Source organism: Aegilops tauschii, chromosome 4 (genome assembly GCF_002575655.3).
Source record: "Aegilops tauschii subsp. strangulata cultivar AL8/78 chromosome 4, Aet v6.0, whole genome shotgun sequence".
NCBI lineage: Eukaryota > Viridiplantae > Streptophyta > Magnoliopsida > Poales > Poaceae > Aegilops > Aegilops tauschii.
The window spans coordinates 307,225,767-307,236,774 of NC_053038.3; positions in this window are offsets into that span (position 1 = coordinate 307,225,767).

Sequence of the window (11,008 nt, forward strand, 5' to 3'; positions counted from 1 at the left end):
CATCTCGGTGAGACTGAGATCCCATTGGTGAGACCGAATTGATTAGGGTTTCTGGCAGTGGCTATGTCAAGTGAACTCGGTGGCTCCGGATAGAAAGAATCGGTGGATCCGAGTTTGACTTTTGGTTTGGGACATATGTGGATGTGAGAAAGTAGTTGAGGGCTTTGGAGCATATCACTAAGCACTTTGAGCAAGCAAGCCATTAAGCAACACCTCATCCCCTCTTAATAGTATTGGCTTTCCTATGGACTCAATGTGATCTTGGATCACTAAAATAGAAAATGTAGAGTCCTGAGCTTTAAGCTTGAGCCAATCCTTTGTCTTTAGCACTTTGAAGGGGTTCCACATCCTCTAGTCCATGCCACTCCATTGTTGAACTTATCTGAAACATACTAGGTAGAAACATTAGTCCAACAAGAGATATGTTGACATTAATTACCAAAATCACCCAGGGAGCACTTGTGCTTTCACCTTCCATACCAACACTTTCCAAGGAATTTATTATTTGACAACATAAAGTAAATTCATTTTTCATTTCAGGACAGCGCATCCCTCATACCTTTGCCTTATTCTCGTGCAATGACAAGTGAATAAACACTCATCGTGAGAATAACACATATGGCATGGAAAATATTAGCCACCCCTCATCGCTCCGCGAGCGAAACGAACACACAAAAGAGAAGTTTATTTTGAAAACTAGAGATGACACATCCAAATTTGCTTAGCACGACAAAAGAATACCACATATAGGTAGGTATAGTCGACTCATGTGGCAAAACTGGTTTAAGAGTTTTCGGATGCACAAGTAGAGGTCATACTTAGTGCAAAATGAAGGCTAGCAAAATATTGGGAAGCGACCAACCAAGAAACGGATAATATCATAAGCAAGCATTAAGCATAGTTAACACCGAATAATGCACCATAAGTAGGATATAATTTCATTGCATAATTATTGACTTTCGTGCTTGCATAGGGAATCACAAACCTTAACACCAATATTCTTACTAGAGCATAATTACTCATCAACACAACTCACATATTACATCATCATATCTCAAAACTATTACTAAGAATCAAGTTTATTTTGTCCAATGATCTTCATGAAAGTTTTTATTATATCCTTCTTGGATATCTATCACTTTGGGACTAATTTTCATGTGTTGCTTTTGATAAGCTCAAACAAATATAAGTGAAGATCATGAGCATAATTTTTCTTCCTCTCGAATTAATTTAAGTGAAGCAAGAGAGAATTTCTTGAAAATTTTGTAAACTCTCAAATAAATCTAAGTTAAGCAAGAGAGCATTTGTTCAAAAATACTAAAGCACGCCGTGCTCAAAAAGATATAAGTGAAGCACTAGAGCAAGTCCATAGCTCATAAAAATTTAAGTGCAGCATAGAGAGCAATTCTAACAAGTCATGACATAATTTTGGCTCTCTCAAATAGGTGTGTCCAGCAAGGAATCAAGACTTAAATCACAAAATAAAACAAGCAAAGACTCATATCATACAAGACGCTCCAAGCAAAACACATAGTATGTGACGAATAAAAATATAGCTTCGAGTAAAAGACCGATTGTCGTTAGAAGAAAGAGGGGATGCCACTCAGGGGCATCCCCAAGCTTAGTTGTTTGCTCATTTTTGGATAATTGCTTGGGATGTTAGGGCATCCCCAAGCTTAGGCTGTTCTACTCCTTATTCCTTCATCCATCGTAAGATAACCCAAAACTTCAAAACTTCAATCACACAAAACTCAACAAAAACCTTCGTGAGACCCGTTAGTAAAAGAAAGCAAATCACTACTATAAGTACTGTACCAAACCCAATCATATTTTGTTTTTTCATTATATCTATTGTATTCCAACTTTTCTATGGCAAAAACTCATCAAAGAAAACCATAGAGCCATCAAAATAAGCATACAACGCAAAGAAAATAGAATCTACCAAAACAGAACAGTCTGTAACAATCTAACTATTTCAAGAACTTCTAGAACTCCAAAAATTCTGAAAAATTAGGACGAACTGACAATTTGTATATTAATCTAATGCATAAATAATTGGCATTAAAGCACGCTCTTATAAAAACTGAGAATTGTTTTCGTGAGCGCAAAAGTTTCTATTTTTAAGCAAGATCAAACAACTATCACCCAAGAAGATCCTAAAGGCTTTACTTGGCACAAACACTAATTAAAACATAAAAACACAATCATAACAGTAGCATAATTGTGCAAACACTCAAGAACAGAAAGCAAAAAGCAAAAATAAATTTTATTCATTGGGTTGCCTCCCAACAAGCGCTATAGTTTTACGCCCTTAGCTAGGCATAAAGCAAGGATCTAAGTTTTGTCATCTTTGTTCAACTCTTCAATCAAACACTTAGCATCTTTTAGAGATTTAGCATAGAGATTTTCAATAACAACACTTCTAGGGACAAATTTAAAGAATTCATTCTTGCCAAAGGGATCTCTTATAACTTTAAAATTTGGATGGATACTAATCATCTTAAGATCCTCTTTGCTAGAATTTGCACCCTTGATCTTATTAACTTGGGTAGTCTTGCCAATTTTTACGGGAGTTTTCTCAACAATTTTAGCGAAAGCAAAAGCCGTACTCAAATTACTAAAGATTTCTTCTAGTTTATCAATCCAAGATGGGCTCTCTTCAATTCTTTCATGAATAATAGTTCCCTTTTCTTTTAACAACTTAAAAATATCTCCCGCTTTTGACCCAATATTGGTGGCAAAATTATGCATCTTTTTATCTATAATTTCCATATGATCTTCGGTGAGCATTTTCTTTTCAATAGCATCTAGTCTTTCCATAACATGCTCAAGAGTCAAAATTGTTTCATTAACCATAAGAGGTGGTGACCCTACTAAATTTCCCATAGCATTAAAAGCATCAAGAGAGGGACACATAAAAAATTTCCACAAGTAATCGTATCAAGGACGAATCTATACCAAGTGGTGATGCCCACATAAAAACAACGAAGAAGAACAACGGTAGATTGCTTATGGATAGATCTATTATGAGCATTGCAAATTCTATACCAAGCATCTTTCAAATTTTCTCCTCCTCTTTGTTTAAAGTTGAGAACTTCGTTCTCGGGAGTGCACGCAATGGAGGAAGAACTATCCATGATGATAATAACGGCAAACAAAGTGGCACACAAAAATAGATCCGGCAAGAAAACGGCGAACGAAAAAGAGGGGCGAATAAAACGACAAATTCTTGTGAAGTGGGGGAGACGAAAACGAGAGGCAAATGGCAAATAATGTAAATTGCATGGAGATGAGATTTGTGATTAGGAACCTGGTATATGTTGAAGATCCTCCCCGGCAATGGACCAGAAATTCCTTTTGATGTCACTTGAAGCTACGTCGGTATTTCTCCAAAGAGGAAGGGATGATGCAGCACAGCGGTGGTAGGTATTTCCCTCAGATGTGAAGCCAAGGTTATTGAACCAGTAGGAGAACCAAGCAATAGAATGTAAACAACACATGCACACAAATAACAACTTCCCGCAACCCGACGTGTAAAAGGGTTGTCAATCCCTTTCGGCTACGACGCACAGGATAGGCAAACGGACGTGAGATAAATTTGTAGTAAATTGATAGATTGAACGCCAAATAAAATAAATAAGAAATAATTGCAGCAAGGTATTTTTGTATTTTTATATTAATAGATCTGAAAATAAATGCAAAGGAAAAGTAGATCGCGAAGGCAAATAATATGAGAAAGAGGACCCAGGGGCCGTAGGTTTCACTAGTGGCTTCTCTCGAGAAAAATAGCAGACGGTGGGTGAAAAAATTACTGTTGGGCAATTGAAAAAACTTCAAATAATCATGACGATATCGAGGCAATGATCATTACATAGGCATCACGTCCAAGATTAGTAGACCGACTCCTGCCTGCATCTACTACTATTACTCGACACATCGACCACTATCTGATGACCTACAAGTATAGGGGATCTATCGTAGTCCTTTTGATAAGTAAGAGTATCGAACCCAATGAGGATCAGAAGGAAATGACAAGCGGTTTTCAGTAAGGTATTCACAGCAAGCACTAAAATTATCGGTAACAGATAGTTTTGTGATAAGGTAATTTGTAACGAGTAACAAGTAATGAAAGTAAATAAGGTGCAGCAAGATGGCCCAATCCTTTTTGTAGCAAAGGACAAGCCTGGACAAACTCTTATATAGAGAAAAGCGCTCCCGATGACACATGGGAATTATCGTCAAGCTAGTTTTTATCACGCTCATATGATTCGCGTTCGTTACTTTGATAATTTGGTATGTGGGTGGACCGGTGCTTGGGTGCTGTCCTTTCTTGGAAAAGCATCCCACTTATGATTAACCCCTATTGCAAGCATCCGCAACTACAAAATAAGTATTAAGGTAAACCTAACCATAGCATGAAACATATGGATCCAAATCAGCCCCTTACGAAGCAACTCATAAACTAGGGTTTAAGCTTCTGTCACTCTAGCAACCCATCATCTACTTATTACTTCCCAATGCCTTCCTCTAGGCCCAAACAATGGTGAAGTGTCATGTAGTCGACGTTCACATAACACCACTAGAGGAGAGACAACATACATCTCATCAAAATATCAAACGAATACCAAATTCACATGACTACTTATAGCAAGACTTCTCCCATGTCCTCAGGAACAAACATAACTACTCACAAATCATACTCATGTTCATAATCAGAGGGGTATTAATATGCATAAAGGATCTGAACATATGATCTTCCACCAAATAAACCAACTAGCATCAACTACAAGGAGTAATCAACACTACTAGCAACCCACAGGTACCAATCTGAGGCTTTGGGACAAAGGTTGGATACAAGAGATGAACTAGGGTTTTAGAGGAGATGGTGTTGGTGAAGATGTTGATGGAGATTGACCCCCTCCCGATGAGAGGATCGTTGGTGATGATGATGGCGATGATTTCCCCCCTCCTGGAGGGAAGTTTCCCCGACAGAACAGCTCCGCCGGAGCCCTAGATTGGTTCCGCCAAGGTTCCGCCTCGTGGCGGCGGTGTTTCTTCCCGAAAGCTTGCTTATGATTTTTTTTTCAGGGTAAAAGACCTCATATAGCAGAAGATGGGCATCAGAGGCCTTCCAGGGGGCCCACGAGGCAGGGGGCGTGCCCAGGGGGGTAGGGCGCGCCCCCACCCTCGTGGCCAGGGTGTGGGCCCCCTCTGGTTAATTCTTTCTCCAGTATTTTTTATTAATTGCAAAAACTGCCTCCGTGAAGTTTTAGGACTTTTGGAGCTGTGCAGAATAGGTCTCTAATATTTGCTCCTTTTCCAGCCCAGAACTCCAGCTGCCGGCATTCTCCCTCTTCATACAAACCTTGTAAAATAAGAGAGAATAGGCATAAGTAATGTGACATAACGTGTAATAACAGCCCATAATGCAATAAATATCGATATAAAAGCATGATACAAAATGGACGTATCAACTCCCCCAAGCTTAGACCTCGCTTGTCCTCAAGCGGAAGCCGATAACAAAAATATGTCCACATGTTTAGAGATAGAGGTGTCGATAAAATAAAATATGGACATGAGGGCATCATGATTGTTCTTATAACAACAACATATATAGATATTGTCATATGATTTCTTATGCTCAGGTAACAATCTATTCACAATGTGAAGTATGAATCAGAAACTTCATTGAGGATTAACAAACTATGATCTCAGTCATTGAAGCAATTGCAATTTATCATAACATCGGAAAGAGTCAATATAAGAGCTTTTCAGCAAGTCCACATACTCAACTATCATTTAGTCTTTCATAATTGCTAACACTCACGCAATACTTATGGGTATGGAGTTTTAATCGGACACAGAGAAAGATACGGGCTTATAGTGTTGCCTCCCAACCTTTTACCTCAAGGGTAATGTCAACAATAATAATTCATGCTAACTTACATCCAATTGGATATATATATATCAGGATCTTTTCCAACACACTGTGCTTGCCAAAGGATAAAGTGTAAAAAGGAATGGTGAAGATCACCATGACTCTTGCATAAGGTATAAGACAAGAATAAAAGATAGGCCCTTCGCAGAGGGAAGCAGAGGTTGTCATGTGCTTTTATGGTTGGATGCACGAAATCTTAATGCAAAAGAACGTCACTTTATATTGCCACTTGTGATATGGACCTTTATTATGCAGTCCGTCGCTTTTATTGCTTCCATATCACAAGATCGTATAAAGCTTATTTTCTCCTCACTAATAAATCGTACATATTTAGAGAGCAATTTTTATTGCATACAACAATGACAACTTACTTGAAGGATCTTACTCTATCCATAGGTAGGTATGGTGGACTCTCATGGCAAAACTGGGTTTAAGGATATTTGGAAGCACAAGTAGTATCTCTACTTGGTGCAAAGAATTTTGGCTAGCATGAGGGGGAAAGGCAAGCTCAACATGTTGGATGATCCATGACAATATACTTTATTTCAGATATAAGAGAACATAACTCATTACATTGTCTTCCTTGTCTAACATCAACCTTTTAGCATGTCATATTTTAATGAGTGCTCACAATCATAAAAGATGTCCAAGATGGTATATTTATATGTGAAAACCTCTCTTTCTTTATTACGTCCTATTAATTGCAACGATGACCAAAACTATGTTTGTCAACTCTCAACAACTTTTATTCATCATACTCTTTATATGTGAAGTCATTACTCTCCATAAGATTAATATGATCTCTTTACTTCTTTTTATTCTTTATCTTTTGTTTTATTCCCTCACGATCATAGCAAGATAATCAGGCCCTTGACTCAACACTAATATTTATTATATGTAGCTCACGGACTCGATTACATAGAAGGATCATAAAGCAAAACTCAAAACTAAATCATACTAAAACTTTATTCTACTAGATCAAGATATTACCAAAAGGATCGAGCTAAGAAAATCAGTAAAGATAGGAGTGTGATGGTGATACGATACCGGGGCACCTCCCCCAAGCTTGGCAGTTGCCAAGGGGAGTGCCCATGTGTTTATTGCTCTTTCATCGGAGGTGGTGATGTGATATTCTTGGTGATGTGATATTCTTGGCGATGATGCCCCTCAGGATACGATTCTCTTCCTCGAGCTTATTGACTTGTTGCTTGAGGTCCATCATTTCCTTACGGAGCTTACCCATGACGGCTAAAGCTCCTTTCACCCATGGATGTTGCATAGCTGCGGGAGAACAAGTAACACTCTTTTTCATATTTTCATAAGAGAGAAATTTAACATTGGAGGGGATGACCGAGTTTGGAATAGCTGAGCTCTGTAGTTCCCCCATCATGAATCTGGCTCGGAAACGGGAAGTAACTTCCTGATCCTCCTCCATGGCATCTATCCTTTTCAAGTCGGCCTCCATCTCTTCCTCCGTTGATGGCCCAAAGTGGTCAGCATCACTGTTTGCTCTTGGTCCCGGTGTCGGATGAGACACCCGGCTCTCCCCGACTGACTCTTGAGAAGACATCTTGCTCTAATCTATGGCAGAAACAGCTCGAAACAAAAACATAGGATATTTGCGTGGTACAGTGGTCAAAACCTTCGGGAGATTATATAATGAATTTTTACCGACCAAAAGAAGTATCGTGCAAGAAAACGGAGTCCGGAGAGCACACGAGGTGCCCACGAGGCAGGGGGCACGCCCAGGGGGGTAGGGCGTGCCCTCCACCCTCGTGGACTCCTCGTGTCCTCTTCGGACTACTTCTTATTTTCCTATTTTCTTAAATATTCCAAAATGGAGAAAAATTGCCATTAGAACTGTTTTGGAGTCGGTTTACTTACCGTACCACATACCTATTCCTTTTCGGATTCTGAAGCGTTCTGGAAAGTGTCCCTTATGTATTCCTCCGGGGTTACGGTTTCTATAACATTGGTTTCAACATTTATAGGATTACCTGAGATATAATGTTTGATTCTTTGACCGTTCACCACCTTTGGATTTGTGCCTTCGAAGTTGTTGATTTTTATGGCACCGGAACGATAGACCTCCTCGATAACGTAAGGACCTTCCCATTTAGAGAGAAGTTTTCCTGCGAAAAATCTTAAACGAGAGTTGAATAGAAACACATAATCACCTACATTAAACTCACGCTTTTGTATCATTTTGTCATGCCATCTTTTAACTTTTTCTTTAAACAGTTTGGCATTCTCAGAGGCCTGGGTTCTCCATTCATCAAGTGAGCTAATGTCAAATAACCTCTTCTCACCGGCAAGTTTGAAATCATAATTGAGCTCTTTAATGGCCAATATGCTTTATGTTCTAGTTCGAGAGGTAAGTGACATGCTTTTCCATAAACCATTTTATACGGAGACATACCCATAGGATTTTTATATGCAGTTTTATAGGCCCATAATGCATCATCAAGTTTTTTGGACCAATTCTTTCTAGATCTATTAACAGTCTTTTGCAAAATTAATTTGAGCTCTCTATTACTCAATTCTACTTCACCACTAGACTGCGGGTGATATGGAGATGCAATTCTATGATTAACATCATACTTAGCAAGCATTTTACGAAAGGCACCATGAATAAAATGTGAACCACCATCAGTCATTAAATATCTAGGGACTCCAAACCTCAGAAAAATAACTTCCTTAAGCATCTTAATAGAGGTGTTATGATCAACACTACAAGTTGGAATAGCTTCTACCCACTTAGTAACATAATCAACAACAGCTAATATATGTGTATACCCATTAGAGGAAGGAAACGGTCCCATATAATCAAAGCCCCAAACATCAAATGGTTCAATAACAAGTGAATAATTCATAGGCATTTCTTGACGTCTACTAATATTACCAATGCTTTGACATTCATCACAAGACAAGACAAACTTACGAGCATCTTTGAAGTGAGTAGGCCAATAAAAACCGGATTGCAATACCTTATGCGCAGTTTTATCTCCGGCGTGGTGTCCTCCATAAGCTTCGGAGTGACACTTGCGTAGGATCTTTTCCTGTTCATGCTCAGGTATACAACGTCTAATAACACCATCTACTCCTTCTTTATAAAGGTGTGGGGCATCCCAGAAGTAATGTCTTAAATCATAGAAAAACTTTTTCTTTTGCTGGTATGTGAAACTAGGTGGTATAAATTTAGCAACAATGTAATTAGCATAATCCGTATACCATGGGGCAGCACGAGAAGCATTTATGACAGCTAATTGTTCATCAGGAAAGCTATCATCAATAGGTAGTGGGTCATCAAGAACATTCTCTAACCTAGACAAGTTGTCTGCAACGGTGTTCTCAGCTACCTTTCTATCAATAATATGCAAATCAAATTCTTGTAGCAAGAGAACCCATCTAATAAGTCTAGGTTTAGCATCTTTCTTTTCCATAAGGTATTTAATAGCAGCATGATCAGTGTGAACAGTTACTTTAGAATCAACAATATAAGGTCTGAACTTATCACAAGCAAACACAACTGCTAAAAATTCTTTTTCAGTAGTAGCATAATTTCACTGGGCATTGTCTAGAGTTTTACTAGCATATTGGATAACATTTAATTTCTTATCAACTCTTTGTCCTAGAACAGCACCTACAGCATAATCACTAGCATCGCACATAATTTCAAAGGGTAAATTCCAATCAGGAGGCTGAACAATAGGTGCAGAAATCAATGCTTTCTTAAGTATTTCAAATGCTTCTACACAATCATCATCAAAGATAAAAGGAATATCTTTTTGTAAGAGATTAGTCAGAGGCCTGGAGATTTTAGAGAAGTCCTTAATGAACCTCCTATAAAAACTGGCATGACCAAGGAAACTTCTTATACCGTTAATGTCCTTGGGACACGACATCTTTTCAATAGCATCAACTTTAGCTTTATCAACTTCAATACCTCTTTCAGGAATTTTATGCCCCAAGACAATACCTTCATTAACCATAAAGTGGCACTTGTCCCAATTCAAGACAAGGTTAGTTTCTTCACATCTCTGCAAAACTTGATCAAGGTTGCTCAAGCAATCATCAAAAGAAGTTCCATATATGGAGAAATCATCCATGAAAACCTCAACAATCTTTTCACAAAAATCAGAGAATATAGCCATCATGCATCTTTGAAAGGTAGCAGGTGCATTACATAAACCAAAAGGCATACGTCTATAAGCAAAGGTACCGAAAGGGCAAGTAAAAGTGGTCTTTTCTTGATCCTCTTTTGACACAGGTATTTGAGAGAAACCAGAATAACCATCTAGAAAGCAAAAATGCATATGTTTGGATAATCTTTCTAGCATTTGATCGATAAATGGTAAAGGGTAATGATCCTTTTTAGTAGCTTTATTTAATATGCGGAAATCAATTACCATTCTATAACCTGTAATAATTCTTTGTGGGACCAATTCATCTTTATCATTAGGAACAACGGTAATACCTCCCTTCTTAGGGACACAATGGACATGACTTACCCACTGACTATCAGCAATGGGATAAATTATACCTGCCTCCAGAAGCTTTAGTATTTCTTTTCTTACCACTTCTTTCATCTTAGGATTTAACCGTCGTTGGTGATCAACAACCGGTTTAGCATCTTTCTCCAATTTTATCTTGTGCTGACATAGAGTGGGACTAATTCCCTTAAGATCATCAAGAGTATATCCAATAGCAGCAAGGTGCTTCTTCAGAGTTTTCAATAATTTCTTTTCTTCATGCTCTGAAAGGTTAGCACAAATAATAATAGGATATATATTTTTCTCATCAAGGTACGCATATTTAAGAGTATCAGGTAACGGTTTAAGCTCAAACACGGGATCACCCTTGGGTGGAGGAGGATCCCCTAGGATTTCAACAGGCAAGTTGTGTTTCAAAATAGGTCCTTGTTTAAAGAATACTTCATCTATTTCCCTTCTTTCATTCATAAACATATCATTTTCATGGTCGAGCAAATATTGTTCTAAAGGATCATTAGGAGGCACGGCAATAGAGGCAAGACCAATAATTTCATCTTTAATAGGTAATTCTTTATCA